The 27,624-nt window shown below is 42.9% G+C and overlaps 1 protein-coding gene and 1 long non-coding RNA gene across 5 annotated transcripts in view; one reads left to right on the top strand and one right to left on the bottom strand.

The window, feature by feature from the left end:
• The window catches only part of isg20l2 (interferon stimulated exonuclease gene 20-like 2), a 136,831-nt gene that overhangs the window by 76,768 nt on the left and 32,439 nt on the right, over positions 1–27,624 (bottom strand). The gene's annotated exons all lie outside the window — the stretch shown is intronic.
• Positions 11,013–19,928, top strand: LOC123968315. The gene is made up of 3 exons (XR_006824438.1): positions 11,013–11,138; positions 16,057–16,317; positions 19,378–19,928. It is a non-coding gene; the product is annotated as an uncharacterized LOC123968315 (long non-coding RNA).

Below are 27,624 nucleotides of genomic sequence, written 5' to 3'. Positions count from 1 at the left end.
CAAATGAGTGTCTAATTGCAGGCGTAATGACTCTGGCGTGGGAGATTTTTCAATCCGCCATGTTTTTTGTTAGTACTGCATGCTTTACAGGATGCATTTTCCCTTCATTTTTTAAAACAAAAGCGGACCGTTCTCTTATTTCCAGCCGCTCATCCGACAGGGATCCTGCTGGAGCTTTATGTCACAGTTAGAAAGAGTGGGACACTTTTCTTTTTAACAGGCCGCGTTTATCTGTAGCATCGACAAAAGCCTTTTTTTTATTTTCCTGCTCGGCGCCGCAGTGAAGCCCTGCTGCTGCCCGGGGTGTGTGGCTTTGAAAGATGCAAAGGATGCTGGAGGAGAACCTAACTTGGAGGTGAGTCTGGAGATCTGCAGCTGCAACTCAGACATGCCTGTCAAAGCCTGTAGCTCCTCTGATGCAATGTGTGCAAGCAAAATGGAAATGCAAAATGGCAGCACATAAAGGAAGCAGCAGACAATTAAAGGCTAAAAAAAAAAAAATGACTGAACTTCCTTTTTGGTAGAAAAATCAAGCACTTATTCTCTTGGAAGAAATAAAAATTTTGACCACTGACAGAAATGTTTAGAACCAAATCTGCAGTATTTAATGTTTTAAATCGATTTGCTGTTCAAATTGAAGAAAAATATTTAATCTTTATTATTAAAGACAAAGGCCAAATGCATTGTTTTCTGTCATTTGAAATGTTTTCTTTTGTCTCAGCTCACCCTTGCTTTTTATTTACCACCACACCACACTCCCTGCTAAATGAACTATTTAGGATGGCAGTGGTGTCTGTGTGTGTGGTGAAGGGGTTGGTTTGGGGGGGGGGGGGGGGGGGGGGGGGGGGGGGGGGGGGGGGGGGGGGGGGTAGTCTGTCTGGTTTGGCACAAGGAGGCTGTTTGGCCCCCACGGAGTTCCAACAATATGGGCAGATTTTGAGGGACAAAAGATCCGGAGCTTTGAGTTGCAGAGCACGTCTCTGACACTGGGACACTGGTGTACTGGGATGTTATACTGGGAGACGGTGAAACAAGAGTACTGATCTGACCACAGGAGCTGAAGCAGTTTACCTGCACAACAGGTAGCAAGATTTTAATCGTTAAAGACTTGTTAGGATGGATTCCTGTAACCCAAAATATGAAAGTGAATCTCTATAAGTCAACACATTTCAAAATGGAGGTGTCAGAAAGACCCATTTTAAAGATGTGGGTCTGCAGAGGGTGGATGGTGATCAACAAAGAGTTCTCTTTATCCCGTTCCTTCATCTTAAAACAATCCTGCAGATGTTTACTGTGAATAAAAGTGTTTTAGATAAATAAGTCACATATACAGTCAAAAACGGAACGAGATGTACTCTTATGAAGTGGATTTGATCCCTGCTCAAAGATGCTCTGATTCATGTTGCATAATCTCAAAGACAATTCACTGTATCAAAAATCCTTGCAGAAAAATGTGTTGTTTAATTATTTAATCACAAATGAAATACACTATATTTAAGGAAAACATCTAGTTGATGCTGAAATGTATAAATACAGTCCGGTAATGACGAAAAAGACAGAGCAACATGTCTTCAGTTGATAGAAGGATCAGAGTGAACAGGAGCAGAAGGTTTGGGGTTCAAATCCTCAGCAGAACAACCAGAATCTTTCATTTACAAGAGAGTGTGGAAGTGTAGAGTCCTCAGTTCTTATGTTTTATTTTCATAACACAGTGTGTGCAATGTTAAGAGCTAGAGGTCTGAACAGAGTGTTACCTGCGAACCAGAACTCATTGGAAATTTGTAATAATTTGAATGAGAATCAATTGTATTTTTTCATCACGTGTATGAAAAATTGTGCACCTTGTGGACTAAAACCATATTTTAGCGTGAAACCCTGTCCCTTTCATTAACAAAAAAAAAGCAAGTTCACATAAATTTCAAATGGCAGACTTTGCAAAATAACTCTTAGAAATACAAATATTTGCAGTTAATGTTCTTAAAAATAGGCTGCTCTGAACCTCAATGATGCGTCAGTAAAAGAGCTCTGTGCAGGGAAAAAAAAGTAACTTGCACAACAAACAACAAAAAACAAGGGGGGAAAAGCTGTTTATATTCCTAGATCTGAAACTTTGCTTCTTTCTGCTTTCCATCTCTGCACCGTTGCCCAAGTCTTTTTATTTTGGACCCAGTTCTCATTCATGAAAGTGTTTTACATGCTGGTCAGCAGCTGAACTGGTTCATTGAGGTTTCTCTGCTCAGACAGTGTGTGGGCTGTAAAAAAAAACATCCTGCTTCTAGTTTAAAGACAATCTGAGATCCGAATGTACACAAAACTACAGTCTGTGAGCAAAATTCAAAGTGCATGACAGGAAGCTGCTGTCATGTCCACATATGATTGACAGGTCTTTTTTAATAAAGGCACTAACACGACAACTAAGTCATTAATCTTTTTGAATGCTGTTAAAAGGTTTGTCTGTAAACACACCAGGGAAGAGTATAAAACCATCACTTTTTATTTTAATTGAGAAACAAACAAAACTCCTCTATTATCTGAATGTGAACACCTGTTATAGTGAATAATAAGAGGCTGGGCCTTTAAAATATCTCTCATGGAGGATAATGCAACCAAATCCAAGTCTTTATTAAATTCTATAATGAAAGTCTGACGTGTCTTTTTAAAGCCTGCAGTTTATGTTGTTTCTGTTTTGTCAGGTGTTACAGTAAAAATACTTAGTTAGTTAAAGTACGGTATTTTTGTGTCACTCTGACTTACTGCACTGATGTGTTTTTGCCTATCTTTAGTGAAACCCAGTACAGTTTACTAGAAGATTGTATGATTCTTTTAGGGATAATAAGAAAATTCTCTTGTGTATGGGTGATGGGCCTAGTGTCTTTGGTGGTAATGACTGAGAGGTTAATGTGCTTTTTGAGAGTTCAGCATCTTTAGTTATGTAAAACCATCCATCTGTTTTCTGCTGGTTACAGTGTGTTACATCATCTATTAAATAGCACGCCAACAATTTGCTTTAAATATGGAAATTTTAGGAAATTATGAGCAAATTCATCATCACTTTACATTGTTCACATCAGCCTCAGAGATGCTGGTTCCCTTCATGTTCCTCCTGTAGGAGCCTCAGATTTGCTGAATGAATCCATCTGCACATTGCAAAGCTCAAAGATCACTAGCAGCCCAAAGCTACCTCCACACAACACAGTCTCTACTGTCTCAAACTTAAATTGTAAATCACTTGTTGGTCAGCCAAGTATATAAGTGTAATACCTGTTAGCAATTTTAGTTAAAATGCATTAAATTATTCTTTAAATTAAAGCAAAAATCACGGTAAGGGCAGCAACAACAGATTAAGTTCACTGTCGATTAAACAACCAATTATATTCTTGATTCATTGTCTAGTCTCTAAAATGTCAGAAAATAGTGATCATCACATTTTCTCACCGCACAAGGGGACATGTTCAAATGTTTTATTTAACTAAACGTACATGAGCCAAATATATTCAGATGTTATATATGGCAAAGAAATGTAGAAAGTCCTCACGTTTGAGTAAGTAACAAGTAGTTTCTGATTTATTTCTTAAGGTTGAGTAATCACTTAAACCATTAATCAGTCAGAGTCATGGTTAGTAGGCCTTTACTATTTACACCACCACTGTAGTGTATATCAACTTGAGTATTTTATTCCTTTACACCTCTACTACACAGCTGTAGTTACTTTGCAGATTGGGATTTTTTATGCAAAATGTATGACCATTTCACAATTTATAATGCATTGTTATAGATTAACCTGTCCAACAGTCTATCAAGCTGTTAAAACCAGCTTCACCAATAGGTGCTGCAGCATTAAAATGCTGCTTATGTGCATCAGTAATTATATATGAAAAAGAGAGGATCTACTCAAAGTAATTTTACTTTTAATATTTAGATTTAAAAGTTCAAATCTGAATTCAGAAATACAGAATATTTGCTTGTGATGCAGTTACATTGTTGTATTTCTAATTTCACTTGAGTAAAGCATGTGAAAACTTCTTCCACCTCTGGTTACAAATATGCTCACAACAATGTAAATTACGGTTTCACCAATTAGAGACCTAGTGCAATTGCAGTTTTAGTTATATTGTTATTTAAGTTGGGTTGTAGTCATGATTAAGCTACAAGTACAGTTATAGCTATACTGATTGTAGTTTCAGTGTCATATAGTAAAATTATAATTCCAATTGCTGCCCTATATCATATGAGCTGGATTTGAAACTCTGGCCTGTGCAGATTAAACTGGTTGGAGTCGGAGGAGGTGGTGGTGGTTGTGGGGGGGCGGAGGGGGGTTACCGCCAAGCCCTGCAGGAATGGCCTGATGGGTGCTAATGAACTTGGGATGTGCCACCACAATGCTGAGTGGCCCCTGGTCCACCTCGGTGCCCGGGTTCCCATGCAGCCGACGGAATAAGAGAGAGGGATGATGGGGGGAGGAGGAGAGGGGGTTGTGCGGGAAGGAGGGGAGGGGTGGCTGGATGGTGCACCCAGTCTATTGTGCCCGGTCCTTAGCCCATTAGCCACCACCAACCACTCCGCTTTCCCAAGAAGAGCTCGAGGCCTGCCTGCCTGCCTGCCTGGACTCGGTAACCAGGCATCGGCGAGGGCGAGAGGAGGGGAGGAGAGAAACAGTAGCCGTATTTAGAGTTTGATCTCCAGGAAAGCGTCCAAAATTTGGAGAGAAAGAAAAGGGGAGCCCGGGACATTGGTAGGCAGAGAGAACCCCCCGAAAACAAACCGGGGGCTGACAAAGTTGTCTCTTTGGCAGTCGCGCCTCCTATTGAACCAGTAATTTATTCAAAGGAGATTTTTATCCCCGCGATCTGATTATTATGATAATCAAGTGACCCAGACCCCCTTTCTTGGCTCTTGTCTGCGGGCTCTGGGCTCGGGGGTGACAGTAAAAGCTGATTTGCACGGTCTTCACCCCCTGGTCACATTCCTGGACTCCTCTGTATCAAAGATGCAGACAATAAGACTAGTGGATGTGCACACTTGATCCAGGCGCATGAGCGGAGGCCGCTGCCTCCTCCGGGGGCTTTGTGTCAAACGAATACTAGTAGCCAGACAAGATTACACGAAACTTTTTATAATCCCACATGGGCCAAAGCGGGGCTCAAAACGACACACTTGATAAGTGAAACTCCCAAATAGATCTATAATAGAAGCAGCAGAGACGGTGCTGCAACGGTGGAGGCGCTTATGGCGCCCATTTATGCGTAATTAGGGAATTAATTATAAATCTGGCCATCAGATTTTATGCTATATCAGGGTACATGCCAATATCTTCATAATTCTTTTTGGTTTAGTCTCAAACATAAAATCAATTCAAGAAATCCAACATGAAATTAGATTATGAGTTTGCAGGATTCTGATCCATAAAATCGGAGAACTTGAGCATCCATGCTTATTCACGACCAGATCTCCTTTCATATTTTAGAGGGTGGAGACAAAAACAGACCTGCATCGTGTCATAAAGGGGAGGGCCTTGGTGGCAGTATATGTTTTTAGAGCAGGCATGTTTTAAGTTCATATTGTATCTGACGCGAGGAATGGCGAGTGCGAGGGATAGCGCGGGCAGGAGGGGAGGAGGCGAGATCCACCTCCACGGGAAATAATAGGGATGATAATAAAACAGGGGGAAAACCCGTCCGAGTGAAGCTGAATGGATGGAGCCAGGGAGACGTCACGGCCAGCCGCAGCCATGAAGACTGAGCGGTCCAGCCTCCGGCAGCTCAGTTGGTCTCCATCTCCCGAGCCGCTCGCTTCTCGGTTTTGGAGAGCGGACGCCGCAGCGACTCATAGACGACGGCGTGAGTATGAAGTATAAGATATGTCTTCTTTAAGGTTGGTGGGAAGGCAGGTGCGGAATATCAGCTACAAAACGGTGGGAAACGCGTTTGCATCCCCGCCGTGTACATCGCCAATCCGCACACATAACGGAGCAGGATGCGTGTATAGTCTGGATGTGGCAACAGTGGCGAATATGGGCGATGAGTGTTTGAGCAGCAGGTCTTCAGCTCTAAATTTGATAGAATTTCTTATTTCTGCCTCTTTTTTGTCTTGATGCTCTGAGGAGTGTAAAGTAGGAGGTGTATTTCATTCAGAATGGCAGCTGTTGTGGACTAATACGAGGTGGAAAAATTGCTCAGCAACAATAAGCACGTTTTGTCTTTTATTTTATGTTGTATTTCCAAACTGCACCAAAGGCTCCAGATGTAGAATTGTTCTTTATTTTATTTTTTTTACAATTCATTTCTTACATGAAGTATGGTGTCCAGGCACAGTGAAAGGTCACAGATGAACATGCAGAAACAAACCTGCACTCTAGTTAAATGATGAAATATGTCAGTGAAAGAGCAACTTGTAATTAGACGTGATTTGGCTCTGCTTTGAGGGCGAAGTCCCCTGTTTCACAGCCTCAGTGATGCATCGTGCACAGGCTTCATATGCGCCATTCACAGGGAGCCACAAAGGCCAAAAGGCGCTTCCAGCCCTGATTTCATTTCTCACACACACCTCCAGGCACTTAGCAGGGTCACTTCTCCAGCTCTGCTCACTGTGGCAGCGAGAGTCAGGCAACATATGGCACCAAGAAACTCAACCAATAGGACAAGATCAGGGCCTGAGAACAAAAAGAGGGAACCTTTTTTCGGTCTATCTTTTTTTGTTCAAATTAAGCCCTTGCAGGACTCTGTGTGGCCATGTGGCTCAGATATGAGGATTACAAGCAGCAAAGTAATGGGGTTCACACCCAAAACTGGCGGATAAAGCGATCACAAGGCCAAATATCCAGTCCACACGTGTGCACAGAGTACGAGGCCTGTGCAGAGAACACGTGTGCACCCCCCCCTCGGACACACCGGGGTAGAGAATGGTGCCTTTGGAGCTTTGAGGCGGGTTTGAAGCAAAAAAAATAAAAAATAAAATAGGATTATGCAATGTTTCACATGATGAACATGGAAGCATTAATGTGTATGCACGCAGGGGTCAATGCAGAGGGTGAAAACGGAGAAAGGAACGGCACGTTTGCACAGAGAAAATCGTGTTTATGTTAAAATTGGGAATTTGAAATTAGCCTACATTTTTTTTTTAAATTTAGGTTAAACTATTTTGTGTTTATTTGTTTTATTTATTGAACTAGTTGCACCACACATCACACACACACACGCACACACACACACACACACACACACACACACACACACAGAGAGAGAAGAGACAAAGTTGTGCGTACCATTGCAGTGTATTTTAGAGTTATAATTTTCCTTTCAAACATAAAGACGACCGGTTGAGCATTAGCTGTTATTATGATTATCCTCGACTTCAGCACAATAACAGCAGTAATGTGCAGTGGGCTGCTGGAGCATCACACGGTCCACATGACTGAAATCTGCCCCTTTTCACGCGCACTAACACAGTATTTGTTTTATGCAAAATGCAGTTTGCTGATTGTCTTTAGAGTTTGAACGAAGGCTGCAGTATGTAAAATTGTTCAGTTTGGCTCCTCCGTGCTGTGTAGTCCATTTGAAGAATAAAATGATCGTCTCTTTTTTCCAGGGATCCCTGGAGAGACATTCAGCGGCCTCACAACACGTGGCTTACTGTAGGTAATATTGATTATCCGCTCTGACTTTCACATCACACACAGGCTTCCGTAGTCAGGTTGGATATTTTGGGAAGTTTGATGGAATAATATATTTCAAAATAAATTATAAACAACTGTAAGATATATGATGGGCTATAGTAGTTATTAAGTTATGGTGAAGTAGCAGTTTTAAGGTAAAATAGGCTACTATTTACAAAGGAGATTGTTTGTAACGCCAACACAGTCGAAGGTTTAAACACGAATATGATGAAAACAGCCACAGCCCAATACCATAACATTATGCCATTATTTTGTGAAATTCATAAATTAGCATGGATGTTCAGTAGCTGTAGTTGCATTACATAAAGGACATGTGGAAAATTAATTGAATGATTTCTGCAAACCGAGATTTTTAGCTCCACACACTGCAGTGTTGCTGTGTGTGTGTGTGTGTGTGTGTGTGTGTGTGTGTGTGTGTGTGTGTGTGTGTGTGTGTGTGTGTGTGTGTGTGTGTGCGCGCGCGCGCGTATATATAAAGATATGTGTGTGTGTGGGTGACAGAGTGTCTTCCGACAGGCCTACCCCATCACCCCAGTGTGCCACTTCCATTCTGGTCATTTCAGAAATACACGTATCCACCTTTAAATATGGCTTCATGTCATGCGACTCCGCGTAGCTGCCGTTGTTGCTTGAAAAAGCAGTATTCAATCTGATAATTCAATCTGTGACATAAAATGGCGTAAAATGAAATGTTTTACCCGGCTCTACACCTTCGCATAAATTATTTTCAATTAGAGGCGCCGGATTTGTTGACGTCGTGCACGCCATGACCAATGACACAGCCTGATGAGGTTTATTTGAATGGTGGAGAGAAATAACCTGGAGCTCGACTGATGCCTTAAATGTATTTTTGGATTTTATCTGAGCTCACGTGAGTGAAAAGCGGCCATGTAATTGTGACACTGAGGGTCTTTTGGTTTAAACTTTTGCAGAAGAGAGACACTTTAAAATCTCAACAAGCTGCATTTTCTGAACTCACAGCGTGAATAATTTCTCCTGTGAAATGCATTTTGAACATTGTGAGGATAAAAACCCACAAGACAAATATTGAAATTGTATCAATTTATTAGAATTATATAACAGCTGCACAGTCACGAATAAGCCAGTGTTAATGAAGGGACTATTAATGATAATGGGGAAATAAGTGCAATCTGCATATAATTATCTTTCTCTTTATCCAGCTTGGAAATCGTGAAAATATATATCTGATGTAAAAACGTGTCATAAAGCTCACAGCATAGTCTGCAGCCATTATAAATGTTAATATTGCACCATTCCTTTGCAAAATAATATTGTGATAAATTACTCATGAGTTAAAACTCCAATGTGAATGATGCGTTTTTTAAACAGGCAATAAAAAACATTAAGATGAAAAAATAACAATAGATTTTCAAAATGTTTGTAAATTGGTAAATTGTTGGCTATTATTGTACCTTATAATACTGTAAAATATGATTATAAAAAATACTACTGAAATGTGGCCATTATGTAATTAAGATATTATTTATAAGAACATGTGGAAATGTGTATTTTAGTATTAATGTGAATTATTTAAACTACTAATCCAACTGACTGAGCATTTTATGAAATGTTCATGTTTTTTATATTTATGACTGAAGCTGTGTGTGTGTGTGTGTGTGTGTGTGTGTGTGTGTGTGTGTGTTTTGTGCATTTCTACTTGAGTCTGGGTCAATATCTCATATTGTGTGAAATTATGTATCCAAACGTGAAAGTTCACACATTAGGTACACACGTGTGTAACCAGTGCAGTAGCATTCTGACAGCTGAGGCATGTTTCTGCTCTTAAAGGGCCTTGCATTGTCCTTGTGGATTGAAACAAAGCACCTTGACGAAGATCTCTGTTGTGGTGACAGCAACAGAACATCTTTTTAAAAATCTACATAGATTCTGACAGTGGAAAAAGACATCCAGCTGTTTATTGTAAGCTGGAGGGAGAACAATGCCAGTGAGACTTCTTGTTTGCTAAGAGGGATGTAGCCATCTCTGCTAATGCCTGCGTGTTGCCAGTCAAGTCATGTAGGAGTGTTCAGGTTTGGGTGTGTGTGATTGAGGGCACAGAATATGAGAATATCGCCCTCCTCTTTCACTTTCTCTCTCTCATTCTCTCTCAATATCTCTCCATATCTCTCTCTCTGCTTTCAGTCAGTGGAGGTTTACTCGGTGGTGGCGTTGGTGGGGGAGGAACCTGCCACAACAGGGATCTGGGCACACTGAGCAGCTTTAATTAGAAGGGGCCTTGTGCCATGTGCCACCACGGCGTGTGAGAGGAGTGTGTGTGTGTTTGTGTGTGCTACATCATTGTCTTTGGCCGTACAAGTGAAAAAGCGTTTTGTGAGCATTTAGCTTTATTTTTGCAGAAATATTTGGGTCTGAAAGGACATGTCTATTACATGTGCTTCAGTCTGAGTGGGTGGGTATTTGTATTACATCATTGTTAGTGTCTGTGTAAGGACATTTATTTCTTTACACGTGTGTGTGTACATCTTATACCCCTCTGTCTTCATTTTGACACTGACAAAGCATCAGCCGACTGCTTTGGCATCAGATAATGTAAATGAAGACAAACCAGTTTCTTTTGTAGTCAAACAGCCAGGATCTTTTAATTTAAAAATGCATTTGGGCCGTGGCGGGGGGTGGCGTTTGAAGCCATCACCCTCCTATGGAGCCAGTCAGCGGGTGAGGTGGATGCGCCATTGGGTTGGGCGTTGGGCCAGAGAAAGGAAGGTTGGCACCATAGCCGGTTTGAACTGGTTCGACTACTTGTGTGTATTTTTTTTAATTGGTGCCTCTCACTGATTGTTTGACTTTGGGGAGTTTTTGATATTGAGGCATTACTCGTAAGCCAATCAAAGCTTTCTGTGCACAAAGGGAGGTTTCTAATTTGCCAAGGCAGTTTGAGGCAGGGTAAGGGGCCACTTGATGATGTCACAAAATGAAGGGTCAGGACATTTAAGGGACGCTGTTGGTTGAGTCATGAAAGAAGGCCCCAAGTCAGAAGAGTAACATCTTTGTTAAGAGTTGGCGTTAGCTGTTATTAGACTTTTTTTGATCTTTGACATGAACTTAAACTCCTCTCAAATTAATCTCTAATAATTGCAATCATGTGAATCAAAACGATGGGGACATAAAATATTGTTTATATCAACAACTTTCTCCTCTGGTTATAGGTCAGAACTGGGCTCATGTTACTTTACCTGCGAATTGAGAGGGTGGGTAGCCTTAGGGGTTGGTTGTTATCTTTGGTTATCTAGCTGTATGAGTGATGTACATTCTTCATAAAGCTAGATAACCGAAAGTAACAAGAATCCCATTACACTCCTGAAAAGGCATCAAGACCCCAAACGCGCCTTCCTCCAAAAATCACTAACTCGGCCACAAGAACTGCAACTCGAGAGAAGAAAATGGACAACATTTAAAAGAAGATGGGAGCGGAATGCAGCAAAAGGTAGGGTGCATAATGTATGTGTGTGAATGCATGTAGGTGACTAAATCCCAGACCACAACCACTTTAGATAAACTTAACTTTACTGTAAAGCTCTGTCTATATTCACTGTCTAGATCCATCAACATTTTGAAATACAGAAAACCATTGGTAGGCATGTAGAAATAAATTGGACATCAGCGCACAACTCCTTGCAGTCAGTGGCAGTGATCCATAACAGTACGGTTGGTGCAACAGGATCACTTTTAATCTAATAAGCCCCATGATCCTTGTGTGTGGGACTGGATGCAGGGGCTAAGCCATGGTATCACATGGCCGGGAGTGACGGGCTTGCTGAAAAAGACCCACACAGATTTGCCAAAGCTGGTGGACTTTTACAAGTCATTTAACAAGTTGGTGTTAGCTAATCAGTGTGCTAGCCAGTTTGCTCAATGCTCTATTCACATGGCTCTATGAATTTCAGCTTTGATGCTTGCATCTCTAGCATCAAGAGAACATGCCATATGAAAAGAATGTGGTTCTTTTATATCATAGGAGCTGCATACGGTGCTATGAATTATACATATGTTCTGACTTGGATGGGATTGACTGAGTTAAGAATGCTCCCTCCGAGTTAATCCGGGCTCCCAACTCCCTGCCGGCACCTAAGCGAACGGACAAGAATTTGTTTGAGGCCAATTTTGTTAAGTTAGACGTTGTTGATTTCCTTCCCACCTACTTTTTTCTCCCTTATGCATGAAAAGATGTTTGATTTGGGGTCCGGGCCATTGTTTGATTTGAGGTGACAGTTGGCTTGGTTGTGAATGGGCCGTGGCAAAGCCTCTGTTGCATGAGGTCCTACCATGTGGAAAGGCCTGATCTCGCTGAATGCTGTTGTGTGTGTGCGCGCAAGGCTCTGAGGGGGGAGTGGTCCTGGGGCAATCAAGCAGAAAGTGCCCCCAGTGACGAGTTCCATGAGTGAGAGAAGGAGAACAATCTCAGCCTTAAGGTTCTTTGCTCGGGCTCATGGTGGGGAGTAATTGGTCAATCAGATCTTCAACCTCAAGGCCTCTGATGACTGATTGAAGGTGTGATTTCTTTTCTGCCCATCAAAACTAGAGGGTCACTCCTGCTGAGAGAGGCCACTAAGGATTGTGCCCAAGGTCTCAAGGCTTTGGAGCTACCGGGTCAGCGGTGAACTCCAACTGTAATACAAATTCCACATGGCGGTTTGCTGTTTCAACATGGCTCAGCTGAAACATCCCCCTCGAGTTTGGATGTATTCAGTTTGACATGGTACAAACTTTAAACAGTTGTACAGGGCCAAAGTGAAACGCCTAAAAGCTTGCGTGGCAACCCCACCTCGCAATGTCAATCTCTTCAAGCCCTGCAGTTGTGCCTGCCTGCCTGCTGCATTGCAGGTGCTGAGTGTGACATTTGAGCTTTGGGCTCAGCTAGCAAGAGAGAGGAACGAGGGCCTTGACAGGAAGTGACAGCCGGAGATGTCACCTTCTTGGATGGCAAAGTAGTACCTGGTTCTCTCTCTATTGTTCTGCTGCTGCCACTGCCGATATGTTTTCATTACAGTGTAGACTTGTGAGCGCGGCATGGCTGTGATCTGTTGTTCTAAATGATAGATAAATGATTGCACCTGACTAATATTCAATCACTTGTATATCTGCAGGTGCATTTTGCATTTATGCATTTTAACAATTAGAAGGTACAAGGCCAGCAAATCTTGAGCAGTGTAAAGAAAAGTTGCCTCCTTTTGCTTCATTTTTGTGTCACAGTGTTACAGTTTTGGGGCTAAATGGGAACTGAAGTCTTGGACAGATTGTGTTTATACCCTAAGCAGTGCCCTGGGAGAAGCATGTCATGGTGCAAATGCTTTGTGCTGGCTCTGTGTGTGGCACAGTTATATCACTAACACTTCACGCTGGGGACCCCGGGGTAGAGACTGTCTTAGCTTCTGCCTGCCTGAAAATGGCACGAAGATGGGAGAGTTCCTAAAAACCACCTTAGGGCCTTTGCTCTCTCTCCTTTTTCTGTGTCCCATGGCAGAGTCTGAAATAGAATGAGAGCATGAAGAGAAAGGGTGGAGAAGGAAAGAAGGCAGGGAATGGAAAGAAAAGGAGGAGGAGGGTGGTGGGTTTGTCTCAGCTTTCATGCACTAGGCAAGCAGATTTAGACTCCAAGTGTCAAATAGAAAAACAGCCATTGTGGACGGGTCCTACTTGCCCCCCCACCAGTAGACTTTACAGTCAATAGAGCTAGTCCACTTGTCACTGAGGGACAATGCAACCCTTTGCCTCCCTTTCACCCCCGCCGGGTCCGAGCAGCCAGACTGTTTTCTGAATAAGGCCCAGTGATTCTTGCCCCCTTTTCTCTGCCTCTCTTTATCTTGACGGAACACACCAACAGGGTTTGCAAAATGGCTTCGCTGTTGGGCTGGAGCAAAAGGCCAGACCCTGTTATTTTCTACAACATTGGCATTCTCCCCCATATGCTCACAGAGAAGTGAATGTATCTCAGACAGTTGCAAAAGTCAACGGGCCTCCCCAGACAAAAGAGATTAAGTCTGGCAACTTAGCAGTAACAGGTGTACTTTGACTGTGCTCGGACCACACGGGGGGTGGCTGCTGCTGTCTGACCCGTTGCTCTGTTTGCCTCCTTGTTGGTTTTGAGTTGTGTGAATATAAAGATAAAATTTGCTTTGTGTTCTCAGATGACAAGAAAGCTTTAGACCTTGTCAACTTAGACGTTTTAGACGAGAGTGTGCTCGGCCTTGCTGTCGAGCACTGTTCTCTTATCACTTTTACTGCTTTTGAAAATGTAGCTCAGTTTTGCAACATTTCGCCACTGATTTGCCAAGTTTTCTCCAAAGGGATTCTGCAGATATCTTTAGATCTCGAGCTGTGCTCACCCAAGGGAGCGAGTTAAGGGTAAACAATGCGGGCACACAGAGGATGAAAGAAATATCAGAGGGAGTGCGGCACAGCACCGAAGCATGAATACATTTTCACATTTAGAACTGAGACAGTGATGTTTTAAGAGGGGAAATATCTTTCTGAGAGAATGAGTGAAGCCTTTTCTATTCATACCTTCAGTATTTTCAACCGCAATAAACTGAGCCATTCAGCAGCAGTATAAACAGAGACACTCTCTGTGCCGGAGCAAAACAGTGCGTGCATTTGTTTGTTTCAGTTGTTAATAAAGCTTTTACCGAGAGCCTCGGCCCTCAGAAAGAGCCCATTCTGCTGAAATGACTTGGCAAAGCATCCGATGGAGGGTCTGTTCAGACTGAAGCTGCTCCCGCTGCTATTGTCTAGGTCTCTCTCACACACCTACGAGACCAGAGTAAGCACACAATTTCATTGTTGCGTGAGCTGTTAATATCAGAGGCTTCACAATAGAGCCCATTCGCCATATTTGCATAAGGCACTTTTCCAACAAGGACCCGGAGAGGGCTTGAAAGCTGGCCCACTCCAGTGCCAATGGCAAAAAAATGTCAAGTGCCAATTAGGAGAGGTTTGCCACCATTCAGCAGTACCCCACCCCTGTAGTCCTTCCCCTCCCTGCTTATCCACCCCAACTCTCTCACACTCTATGTCACCCCTGTTTTTACCACCTTATTCCAATTTCAGACATGGCCTTCCCCTTCTGACACCCAGAGACAAAAGCTGGCTCCCTCCTCTGCTGGCTAATGGAGGATCCTTTCTGTTGGGCTCAGAGTATTAGTAAAATCAGACAGCGTGTTCTGTTCACCGATTAGTCAGCTTTCTTTGTTGATTTCTTTGAATAGAAGGGTTCACGAACTATGCGGCTGAACCTGCAAGATATGGACTTCACCTGTTAGTGAATATTGAACTTAGCAAGGTGGCTACATTGTGCTACTGCTGGTTTTAGACTCACAGGTTTGCATGCACAGGTGTAGGTAATTGAGGGAAGGATTTTGGTAAAGAAAGATGATGATTTCAAGCAATTAAAAATAACGCCTTTCATCTGATTTCCACAGTAGTCAGTCTGTGTTAGTGTTAATAGCATTCAGCCACCCAATGACTTGCTTTAAGTTAGCCCTGCTTATTATTTTGCACTGATGCACATACAAATACAGAACATCCTACAATGCAAATGGCTGCAGTCAGAGGCTATTGGAATTGAGAGCACAGGCTTTGTCACTGTTAAAGCTAAAAGAAATGCACTACAGTCAGATTTACCGGAGCCACGTCAAATTCAAGTTAGCTGGGTGTGAGTGTTGAACAACTGTTTGCAATTCTACCGATGCTGAAAATGCAGCATTATTTCCACTAATGCTAAACTGCGGCTGTCAGATGCAAAGTACGTGGTGACAGGAATGTAGAGCATCATCAGTGCCCTTGAATTTAAATAACATAGTGTTTACATCAGGAAAGCCTTTGCTACAAAAGGCAGACATCAAATAAATAAAAACAACCTGGTATCCTGTAAAATGACGAGGATGCAGCGAATTTAATTTGAAAAATTAGGTCGCAGACACAATAAAAGCTAATCGTGTTTGTCCAATTGGGCTACTGTTGTTTTCCACAGAGCATTTACCTAACTTACCGCCTCCTGCCACTCAAAAGGATTTTTCTCTTGTCCCTTTTTCTCTTTCATTCTTTCATTCAATCTCTGTGTCGAGTTTTTTTTTTCTTTCCCACCCTTGATTCTCAGATGGTTGGATCTGATTTGCATGCATTTGCATAATGAAAGTCATTTGCATGCTCAGGGGCAGACTGTACCATGAGAACAGACATGAAAAGGTGTGTGTGTGCATGCGTGTGTGTATACACATATTCATGTGTGTGCATGCCTTACATTCGTATGCTTCCGTGAACTATACATGTGCGTTTTGATGGATAAACTACGTTCTTGAAATTTTCCCTCTTGCCCTCTGATTTTCCCTTCCCTGTTTTCTGTGCAGGCTACTACCACCACACCACTGAAGGAAAGCTGGCAAAAGGAGACTGAAAAACAGGGAAGCAGGAGGAGGAGGGGTTGCTGTTGATTCTGCCCTCCCTCTCTCCTCACCCTCCTCTGCATCGCCTCTTCCCTCCTCCTCCCTTCCTCCTCCGCTCCATCCTCAGCAGACTGCCCTTTTTTCCTGTACAGCGAGACGCAGCCCGCGCCACCATCTTAGAGCAACGCTGGCATGAAATGGAAGTGGGAAGACCAGTCAGTGCAGGTAACACACCAAACCCACTACGCCCGCCATGCTGCATCTTTCCACTGGCGCCATCACGACCCTCCATCCTCTCCTCCGATTCCCCCAGTGCCTTCACTCCCCTTCTCCAGCGGGCTATTGCCTCCGTTTTAATCACCTCGGATATGTTTGTTAATTGCACGATTCACAAAATGCAATGATGGGTGGAGGGGAGGGTGAGTTGATATGGGCGGAGTGTGTTTTGTATGTGTGTTCACATTAAATCACTCTGCTCTCAATGCCTCTCTCAGGAGGCTTTCAGTGGGCATCTGTCCTCTGAAGCGCCATGTTTTCTTTCCCGTTTGGGAATTCTCGTGCCATCCTCGCATGCGTGCCCTGACATGGCGGCGGCTGCCATTTTGGAGATACGATGCAAGCAGTGCCTTCTTGTGCAGTCTGCTGTAACAAAGTTATGACTTTTAGATTAATTCTAAAAAATCTTTCTCTTTCACCTTAAATCAGGTGAGAAGAAATGTCAAGGTGGGCACATCTGTCAATCGGAAAGTGATGATATCCATGAACCACTATTCTTACAGTGACATGTAACACAACAAACACAAAGCAGGAGAGAGACAGAGATGATAGAGAAGAGATGGTGTAGAAGTGAGAACATCGGACGTTGACAGGCAGAATCTCAGTACTTGAAAGCCTCTCATAGTGCAAGTGGCCAGTGTTGGAGGGCAGTCGGTGCTTAGACAAGTTGAGTATTGTTCTCCCTGAGCGAACTCGTTATAGTACAGCATTATTCCAACCAGGGAGCTCCCAACTTTAAAAACCGCTTAAACCAAAACACCAATTAGTATCAGCTGGGCTTGATTAAGTAAGGCAGCCGGTAAACAATGCGCGCTATTGTCCTTGCAACAGAGAGACCTCCCTTTGTTTGTGTCTGTGGTGTGGAGGTCAGAGACACAATGCAAATGCTAACTTACAGTAGGGTGCCAGGCTACAGGGCTAACAGTGGGACTGCTGAGATCCCCTGTTGTGTCAAGGTGAGAGAAGAAAAACAGATTGTTGCTAAACACAGGAAAGCATATTGTCATCGAAGGTCCAAGGTGGCTTTCACAGTTTATGAGAGAAAGTTTGGCCAAAGTTTGAAAAGAGTGTTTCATTTAACTGAATCCTTTGTTCCTAAATTTAAACACTGATTTCCAATATTTACACAGACTAAATTTGAATTGATACCAGTTCTCAAATTAGGTCATGCCAAGCTTTTAGCATTTACATATTTGACGACCCTTTAAAAGCGGAGGCGTCGCTTGGCTTTCCTGAGAAGTGCTGTGGTAACTGTGTCAAACCCAAAGCACACTAATCACGGCCAGGCCTCCATAAACAGGTGGTAGATTGAGCAAAGGGGGCCGGGGCCATACTCAATTTACTGTGTAAATTATGCAGAGCCCAAAACAATACAAACAGTAGACAGTGGAGTGGCTGGCGTTGGCTAATGAGATGATGAGAAGCCTGGGAGGGCTGGGAGCTAGTCGAGGTGAGGGGGTGGGCACGGCCAGCAGCTTGTGTCTGGATCTGTGTATTCGTGTGTGTGTCTTCGTGCAAGTGTGTGTGAGGGTCTAGAGGAGCTTTGGCAGGGGAGCAGACACTGTCCCGTCTCCACAAACCCCATCGTCAGCACCCCTCCTGCCTAGACTGTGTGCTGCACAGAGAGGGGAGGGTTAGCAGGCAGCTGGGGCACCCTGCCCCCATTGCTAAAGAGCACCAGGCTTGGGAACCTCTGTGGCAGGGGTCCCCCCATCACTGGCACGTAGGGGCCCCCCAAAAGTCTGGCTGCAACCCCCCATCACCACCATCCCCTCCTCCCTCTTGTCTACCCAACCACCACCACCCTAATGTGAGGCTGGGGGCCTGGGAAGGACTTCAAGTTCATGGCCAGACCTCCTATTGAGCTGACAGCCTGACTGTTTGCTCAATTCGGCTCCCTATTCAGAGCCGTGCTGGAGGGGGGAGTGTTGAGAAAGGGCTGAAAGAAGGGGAGGGAGCTGTTGCTAGATGGGACACCATACCACTGTGATAGCTATTCATTCAGCAGGGCGAGACAAGTAAAGAGTGAGGGTGAAGAGGGATGGGGGGTTTAAGTCGGGGTGCATAAATAAAAAGTGAGGAATCCGGGCTCAAAGTTTGCTTTGAGCGGTGTGCGCCTCTCTCACACTCTTTTAGACTCTTAATTACCGGCGCCTTCCACTTTTCTCTCTCCCTTTCTGTAACTTCACCCCCCCATCCCCATCACACACACACACACTCCTGAGCACACACACAAAATCACAATCATTCTCATCATCCCCTCTATCCCCTGGTTTTATTAGGCCACATGCTGGGGCTGTAAATTTACCATTAACAAGCTTATTCACTGTAGTCCTCTCAACAAAACAAGACCATGATGCCAATAACTCAAAGCGACACCAATACCCAAACTGCCTTTTATACCACCAACCTCCTCTGTTAGCCACTCTCCCCCTCCCCCCCGATCCTGCCAGACTGCACCCACTCTGAACAACGGCGTAATGCTAAATGCCAAGTCTAACGTGATGCCTGCTAATAGCTCAGGCGATGCTAATTAGCACAATGGTTGTTGATTTCTGCCACTAAGCTGGATGGCTACATTATCGGTTCACTCTGCACTCAGTGACCCGCTGTAATATTTTAAGTTGCTTGTCTGAGCTGCTTGAAAATGTAACAAAAAAGGGGGTTTGATAGCCTTCTGAAGTCCAACTCAGTCTAGCTTAGGGTGTGTCACATGCTTCCTCTTTGTATTAGCAGCTCGTAGCGTACCAGGCGCCTGTTAAGGCCTTTCAGCTTCAGCCCCAATCCCTTCAGTTGGCACATGGAGCTTTGCTTAACATGGCCAACCATAGGTTATTTTTCATCTTTAGAGAACAAGGACAAGCCTTCTTTTGAAACCCAAACAAATTGGCATTCACAGTCTACTGTCTCAAATAATTGTTTTGACATTCACATGATTGGCCTCACAGTGTGTTTAAACTCACTCTGAGGAACTGAAGCTGTGTCTTAATGTCGTCTTTCTCTTTGCAGCAGAATGTTGTCGGTGCAGGGGGATCCGAAACGGCTGGAGCACACAACGAAGGAATAACAGGACAACTCCTTCAGCAGCCGTTTGCCGCCTTCCAGCGTGGACTAAACAAGGATGACGACGCGGATGTCTGTCAGTGGCGGCAAATTCCTGCCGTGACTTTGGAACATCGCCACACTATTGATGCTGCTGTGTGATGCATTATTTGCCCCAACAGTCAAGCTGGACTGTTTGTGAACGTGTTGGTTCACGGTGGACTGTGACTGTGGGAAACAAGGCTCAGAGAGAAGATTAGCAGCTTGAGGTGTGGACAAACTGGTCCATAATTGTGACTCTTGCTTTTGTATTTTGAGGGTGTGGCACTCTATTTTGTAATACTTATATATTTATACATACATTTATACACATTTGCCTATAAACAACAGTACTTAGACATGAGTTAGGATCAACTAACATAGGCCTGACTTACTGTAGGACATATTTGATGAGTTGTAGCCCACATTTAGTTCGATTTCTGTTTTGTCATAGTTGCTAGGACTCAAAGACACGTGAATGTGAGACCCACGGCAGCAGTGAATAATACTGCACTGCGATTGGACAGCTCCGTGTGTCAGTTGACACAATGGTGAAGGAGTGAGCTGTCGTCTTTATACTCTATGCAACTGTTTTATCTGTTTTTGTTTATTTTTTCATCTATAAACCCAGTTGGGCAGAGCCCCTGTCCTCCTCACTCGGGATATTTTTGGGCTACCACTTTATTCCTTTAGACATAATCAAGAGAAATGTTTTCTGAAGAGACTACATTCCCATTGTTAACATACTGATCCAGAAATTACAGTCAGTCTGTGTGAGTGTGTGACTCAGTTTCATATTGAGTCTCATATTTGCAGCCTTAACAGACAGTGATTTGACTGTGAAGCCATGAGACACAGTCTGAGTAAATGTGGAACCACACGTTTAATATTCCTGATGGCAGAAGTGTGTTTGATCAGCAGGAAGTGGTTGAGCATGGCTCATGGCTGCATGTATACAGAACACGCCACACTATTAAAACCTTCCCAGCAGGCTGTGAGACGCAGCAGTTTGGTTCATAGCAGTTACCTGCTTGGCTCTAATGATACATCTTTGGGTGAGACATGACAAATACATTGGCTTCAAACACTGCCTTAATTTCCTGCCCTTGACATTAACACACACACACACATACGCAAATGTAATAAAGCAAGTACTATCGCAGCCTAATTCATTCCATATTAATTTTCGGGAAGTGGCAAATTTTTTATTACGATTGATAATCTATGCAAATCTTTTAAATATTACTTTAAACAATCTATGTCTATGCAGTGCTTCTGCAATTGATTCAAGGGAGACTATCTTGGCCTAATTTAGAAAATGTATTCTTTTGATAATCATGCACATCCCAGTGCTCAAGACAATTACTTATCTGCCTGGATAAGCTTGAAATTATGTTTTTAATCTTTAGCAAAAAAAAGTCACTCTTCTGATATCAGTCCAGAGGCATGAAAATCATGAATTGTGGTCTAAAATAATTAAATCGCTTGCACTACATCTCTTTTTTCCTTAAATGCAGATCAAACATATCTATTCAGCTATGCCTACGCATAGCTTATTGTTTTATATAAGCAGCAATGGTTGTGTTATGCAATCTAATCGCTGTGAATGAGTGTTCACCACATGTGCCTTTGTATGGAAAACTGTGTTGGAATAGTAATAAAGGTTTACATTGAAAACAAGGGGGAAATGGTTGTTGTGCATGTTTTTTCAATTTGATCTGCATGTGATCAGGTGGCAGGATCAGTTAGTGATTAATGGTCGTACATTCAGCAGCCACATGTGCTGCTGGAGTGCCCTTGAGCAAATCACTGAGCTTTGTCTCTATTCTGTAAATCAAAAGTCATATAATGCATTGAAAAACTTAAATGTAAATGTCTAGGGAGACAAGATGTAAATTTAAGCTTACTAAAACAAAAAGAAAATCTGAATTTACCCATTAGCTGGCAGCTTTCCTTAAATGTTTTGCTTTTTTTGTGGTAGTCACGTCTACAGAGATAATTCAGTTCCAACATAATGTTACAGCCAAATGAAAAGATTATCACAATTCCCCTGAGATCAAGTAATTTTCAAAACACCATCAGGGATGTGGGTTTATTTTCTGTAGTGTTTGGCATCAAGCTACAAGGGAGAAACACAGTAGAGCTCTGTCCTGTTTCAAATGTGAAATGAATCAGTGTTTTCTGTAATAAGCAGTAATTGTCGTATAGATGAGTAATAAGCCAATATGCATCTTTACACATTACACACACACACTTTATTCCAAATTTGTGTAAGACAAAGAGCACAATAACACCCTCATCCTGGAATGTGATGATCTGTGTGCAGCACAGTGTGGCGCAGGCCACCGTGTGCTGAGCAGAACACTTACCCTGCGTGATTTGCTGTCTGGCACCACATATGGCAAACGTACTGACACCGACATATGGGCCCCTCACAATTCATTAGCATTGTCATGTAAAAGAGAGTAATCCCACTGTAAAACAAATGAAATGTAACCCTTTACAGTACAGGTTGATCACGCAGCTCTTTTCATTCATCCCCCTCTTTTATGAAGTCTTGTGTAATTCAATGAAAGAGGTTTTTAACGCAGCTCCAACGCACCCCCTTGGGTGTCTGCATCCACAGTGCGTAGCAGCAGAGGCTTTACAAGCCACTGTTCTCTTGTTTACAGCTGCGCTGCGTATTGAAATGAGCCGTAGTACACATAAACAGCAGCTCCATGCAAATATTGCAGTGCCCTTATTAACCAGGGCAGGCTGCAATTACATTATGTCCCAGGCGTTAACATCCACAGAGCGAGCGTCGGTCCTCTGTGACAACTCCCCTCGCCCTCAGTGTTTCTTGGCGGCGTTATGGCCCTCATAATCTGATTCACAGTTTTTGTCATGCTGCCAAGAGGCAAGTTGCATTAGCCAAGCACTATAGGCCTTAATGAACTGAGTGTCGATGTTAAGCACACTAGAGAATGCTGGAGTGACAGCGTACAACCAGGCTGTCATTTGCAGCCATGTTGGATCACAGTCTAAGTTATAACTGTTCGCAATCAGAGGTTTGTCAGGTCTCTGAGAAAAAAAGAAAAGCCGTACCCTCCATTATGCTTGATGTGTTGAGCATCCTAAAGGAGAGAAAGTCTTGTGTGTAAGGAGCTGCCCTCATGGAGTTAGGGTGTGGCTTCGTTTTGACATACAGCACAAAATGGCTGTTCGCTACATGCCTTCCGGAGACTGAGGGGATTCCAAAATGGCGCCGCGATGACATTAATGTCACTTACGTCAGATCGGATCATTAAAAAATGGAAAGGCCGCACTAGCAGCCACAATGATTTGATGAAACAAATAGAGTACACAAGAGCCGATGGCAGGGGGCATTCAAAGTGGGAAATAGCGGGTTTTGGTGCACGTCCAAGGTCTAGCAACTCGGGTGCTGCTCCTTTCACAAGTTCCTCAGAATCATCATTGGTATGCAGGAATGCACCCCTAGTAGGCCATTCTGTGTGATTTTGGAGGGAAACATGTTTGCAACCGCTCAGTAGGACAGAGGATGTGTGTGTCTTTGGATCCGACAATGGTCAATGCCAAGAAAAAGTGGGCATCTGTCCAGATCTGTCCACCTTTGTGAGCTGCCTCCCAGTGGTGCAGCCCGGCAATTCTGTTCAGTGAGCAAAGACAAAATGGCTTCTTTTGCTTTGAAGGGCATGTTGTCCTGATAAATGTCCAATTATAATAAAGAAAGATGATGAATAAAGAAATGTGTGTGTTGACCAGACTTTGTTGGATAAAGATCTTCAGGTTCCAGGATTTCCAGGTTCAGTCTTCGCAGTGACACCATTGCCACATTTTAGTATACATAAAACGCGCCGCTGACCTGGGTAAAGTTGTGTTTTTTTGGTGATTCCATTTTGAATCTGTTCACTCATTACGCGACTGCTCCACTTAGATTAGACAAAACATGCAGGAAAATGCTTTATTTGTGCTAAAATTACATAATTATCTTTTGGTAATGAAGCTGAAAGAAGAGAAAAATGAATGGTATGCCAGTATGGTGCATTCAGGTGTTACCCTACATATTTGGAAAATGAAAAGAATTTCTCTATCTGAAAAAAAGCCTGAATAAATTTCAGACTTTCTAAATGCAAGATGCTTTAGTTTGATATTCTGACAGTGTTGTGACCTGTGATTGCTTTACTTGCTCCAGGTAAAACCATCATGCCTTGAACTTCGTACCTTTCGTACACTTTACTTGAATGTTGCTGCTTTAATTCCCAGTAGAGAAGATATCTGGAAATCTTACGTGAGCCTGAGCTAATTTGCAGAGATTTTGTTAAGTTACAGTTACCATTTCAACCAGTGTTTGAAAGTAACAAAGTACATTTGGTCAAGTCATGCTTACAATCAGATTATAATTTTACAAACAAAACATGATAATTTTACAAAATATGCATGGTTATACATTAAACTAGGGAAAATAAGCTCTACCATTACCTGTAACAACCCTTAATCCTATTTTCATATTAAAGCATGAAATAATATGATAACATAATAACATTATAACATTGATATGTTCCATTATGTTTTCTTGTTTGCTTATAATGCAGGAGTTTAACTTGGTAATCTAATGTCTTTATTAGTACTGGTGTTTAATGCTTCTTCACCACTGGTTTCAGCATTTAAATTACAATATTTCAACATGTAGTCAGGTCCACTTCGCATTGAACTGCTGTTGGAGCAATGATTATCCGTTACACCCAAATATTTCAATCAAATTTAGCCCCGTTTTAACCTAGACATCTAAAAGTCTTTTGACCAATCAGTGCCTACAGGACACATGACATTAACATGGAAACATGTCAATCGACATGCATGCGCAGAAGTGAAATACACTAGGAAAGACTTCCTTGCTGCAAGTATTTTCATAATTACACTTTTGTCAGTGGAAAACCTCACACTTCAAATTCATCCAACGGGTAACAGAAGTGCCTGCAGTGCTTGAGGACCTTCAGTCCCTTAACTTAAGTCAAAACATGAAAATCACCTAAATGAGACTGACAAGGTTTTCACCTGACAATGATGATATTTCAAATTCAAATTTTGTCATGTGTACAGGTAGGATGTAGCTTTGACTATAACACTAAGCTTAAAATCCACTCACACCCTGAAGCAATTTCTTGGAGCTTATGTATTTATATAATGAAGGAGAAATACTCGGGGAGGTTAGCAAAACTTGCAGCTCAGGCCTGATGAGTTAGACGTCCGGATCACTGAGGATGCTTTTCTTGAAGGCGAGAGAGCCCTGTTGTGGAATGTCAAGTAGTTTGGCCGGGGCGGGTGACTGAAGCGGGAAGTGATTTGACTAATGTTTTCCCTTTCATAGCGCTCCTCTTCACCACGTCCCCCTCCATCCTCCCCAACCGCCAAAACCTCCCCAGAAAACTTTACGGTGATGTCATTCATATGCAAAACAGGCGTGCTTTCAGCGGGTGAATGTGTGTGCATGCGTCTGTGAGCAAGTCTGTATGTGTGTGTGTGTGTGTGTGTGTGTGTGTGTGTGTGTGTGTGTGTGTGTGTGTGTGTGTGTTTGTGCATGTGTTGCTTGAGTGGCTGATTCCATTACTTGAAGGACCATTACACTTGCCTGTCAACAGCCAAAAGACCTGAGAAAAATTAGCAGATTAAATCATTCAGCTCCTCTCCTCCTCCTCTTCTTCCTCTTCTCCCCTGCAAGCATCCAGACTGTTGTGTCGCACCACGGAGGTGTTTTGACAAAATCAAAAATGTAATGCATCTCCTTTGAAAGTCGCATCAGTTTTTGATCAGTGACAGGCCCTAATATTGGTGACAAATCTCTCAAAAATTACAAAAAAAATATAAATAATGATAATGGTCCAAGACACAATCAGGACAGAACTCCTGGGAAACTGAGTAGCTAGGAGGCTAAATCCTATAAACAGGGGCAAACAGGGAGACTGGGGCTAAATGAGGTTTTACAGTCTTGTAGAATCAGATAACACAGCAGCATTCAGGGTTACTGTACATGTTTATTGAGGCAGTTGGGTGAAAGGTGAAATGTCGCAGAGGGTTCAGCAGATTGGTTAGGGTTTTTTCAGTGAATTCATAAGACACATCAGCTCTGTGACTGTTAAATCACCAAAGTCACACCACAAACATACAATCATAATCCTACAATGCACTCCAGAGGTTGCACCTAGTTTTAGTCTTACGGGATGACAGGACTCCAGCAGAGCTTCTCCCTTCAAAAACAAAAGAATAAATCCCACATTGCAGAATGTGGGAATGAAACCCCCTTGGGTCAGATTAGCATTCTGAGAAAACAAAATTCCCCTCTGGGGCGTTTGCTACAGACCAGATGGGTGTACCCCAAAAATCAGCCACACAGGGGGAAGTAGGGCTGAAGAAGAAGAGGCTTGGCCCCCGGGGAAGGTGGAGGAGAGAGTGTGGAAGGAAGAGGGGGAGGTTGTGAGAGAGGGGCGCGAAGAGTTAATGCCGACAGCTCAACAAAAGCTGCCACCGTCACAGAGGGCAGAGAAGAGCACGGGAAAAGAGCTAAGGTCAAGGGGACCTCAGGGGGTTCAAGTTCAAGGCGACTGTCAGTGTCTGCATTTTAACAGCCGTGCCACACCCTCAGAGTACTTATACTTCCATTTGCAACAACAACCGCACCCCCGCATCTCCATTTACTCCCCAACATTAAATCTGAAGCTACACACAAACTAGCCATTGTCTCGATGTTGCCATATCAGGACCACATAGAGGCAAAAGGTAAAAGCAACAAGGGCTGAAGGCCGTCTGGGCGGTTTTCATGGTAATGCATGAGATTTTGAACTTGTGATGGCCTCCACGGGAGAGCCGCCATCGGGGGTTTTGTGTGTTCGGTGGTGGCTGTGGGTGGTATTGTTAGAAAACAGGAAATGTTCGGTGACTTGCATGAAATGTGTTTTATTCAGTGGTCTCAGGATCTTCTAAGATGGGTCTGTCTGGTGTTTAGAGGGTTTGTGCCACATTTAGACAACTCTGAGGGTGACAAAAGACACACGAGTTTGGTTCAGAGAAGAGAGTTTATCCTGATAATATACTGGACAACATACTTTTGAACACCTAAACATGCAGTTTCCCCCTTTTGTTTCACCTCAAGTAGCATCTTAGATTATTATTCAGACAAGAAACAGCCTTGCATTAAAACAGAGCAGGGGACTGTGTTGGTGGGGGGTGTTGTTGAGGGTTTCATGCGTTTAAAAGGGTTAAAAGATGCCAGGTTTGTAATACTCAGACAGGATTTTCCAACTGTTCATGTCATAGACTCCATGTCTTGAACACCATTTTATACATTTACCAAATAGTTTGCTTGTCATGGCTCTTTCGAACTGTAAAAAAAATATTAGCAGGTTTGGACTTCTCATGTTAGCTTAAATGTTTTATGTTCAATTGCTGATGTTTTGTTCACCAATTTGTCATTTAAAAGGTAGATGAAGATGAGCTGCTTAACCAGACTTTACCAACCTGACATTCAAATTCTGGGGGGGAGTTTTAAGATACTGTCGGTGAAACTCTCAGTTACACTGTTTTCAGTAATGATGAGTGTATAACAACACACACTCGCAACACATGAAACACTTTCTAATAAACCTCCATTATAGATAAACACTTTCAGTGAAATGTGATTGTGTTAGTCATATCTAGCCATCTCGAATATACAGTAGCCACAATGTGAGCACTGAAAATGAGATTCTACTGGATATGCAGAACAATGGCCTAATTAGATTTTTAAAGTCAATTATATCGATTATTTCTGCCTTTCTCTTATGTCAAAGGCTACATTAGGATGCCAAAACAATTTAGCATGGAAGGAGGAGATGTAATCCCAACCCTGAAATACGTTGTGTCATCAGATATTGTAAGAATCATAGCTGCTAAGAAGTCATGTTGTGGTCAGGCACAGAATGAAAAAGAAACTGTATTATGATTTCTAGAATACACAGAGGACAAAACAAGCTTCAGCTAAGAGTCGCTGACGTTCCTTTTCCCCACTCACTGGAGCACTGTACATGACGTGGGGCGCCGAACACGGCTTCACTATACCTTTGATCTTATTATAAGAGATACTTATGTCACAAGAGATGCAAGTCTGCACCTGTAGCTCCCTGCATGTCAGTGCTTAAT

The sequence above is a fragment of the Micropterus dolomieu genome, linkage group LG03, assembly GCF_021292245.1.
Source record: "Micropterus dolomieu isolate WLL.071019.BEF.003 ecotype Adirondacks linkage group LG03, ASM2129224v1, whole genome shotgun sequence".
NCBI classification, from domain to species: Eukaryota; Metazoa; Chordata; class Actinopteri; order Centrarchiformes; family Centrarchidae; genus Micropterus; species Micropterus dolomieu.
This window is presented reverse-complemented; position numbering and strand designations above follow the sequence as displayed.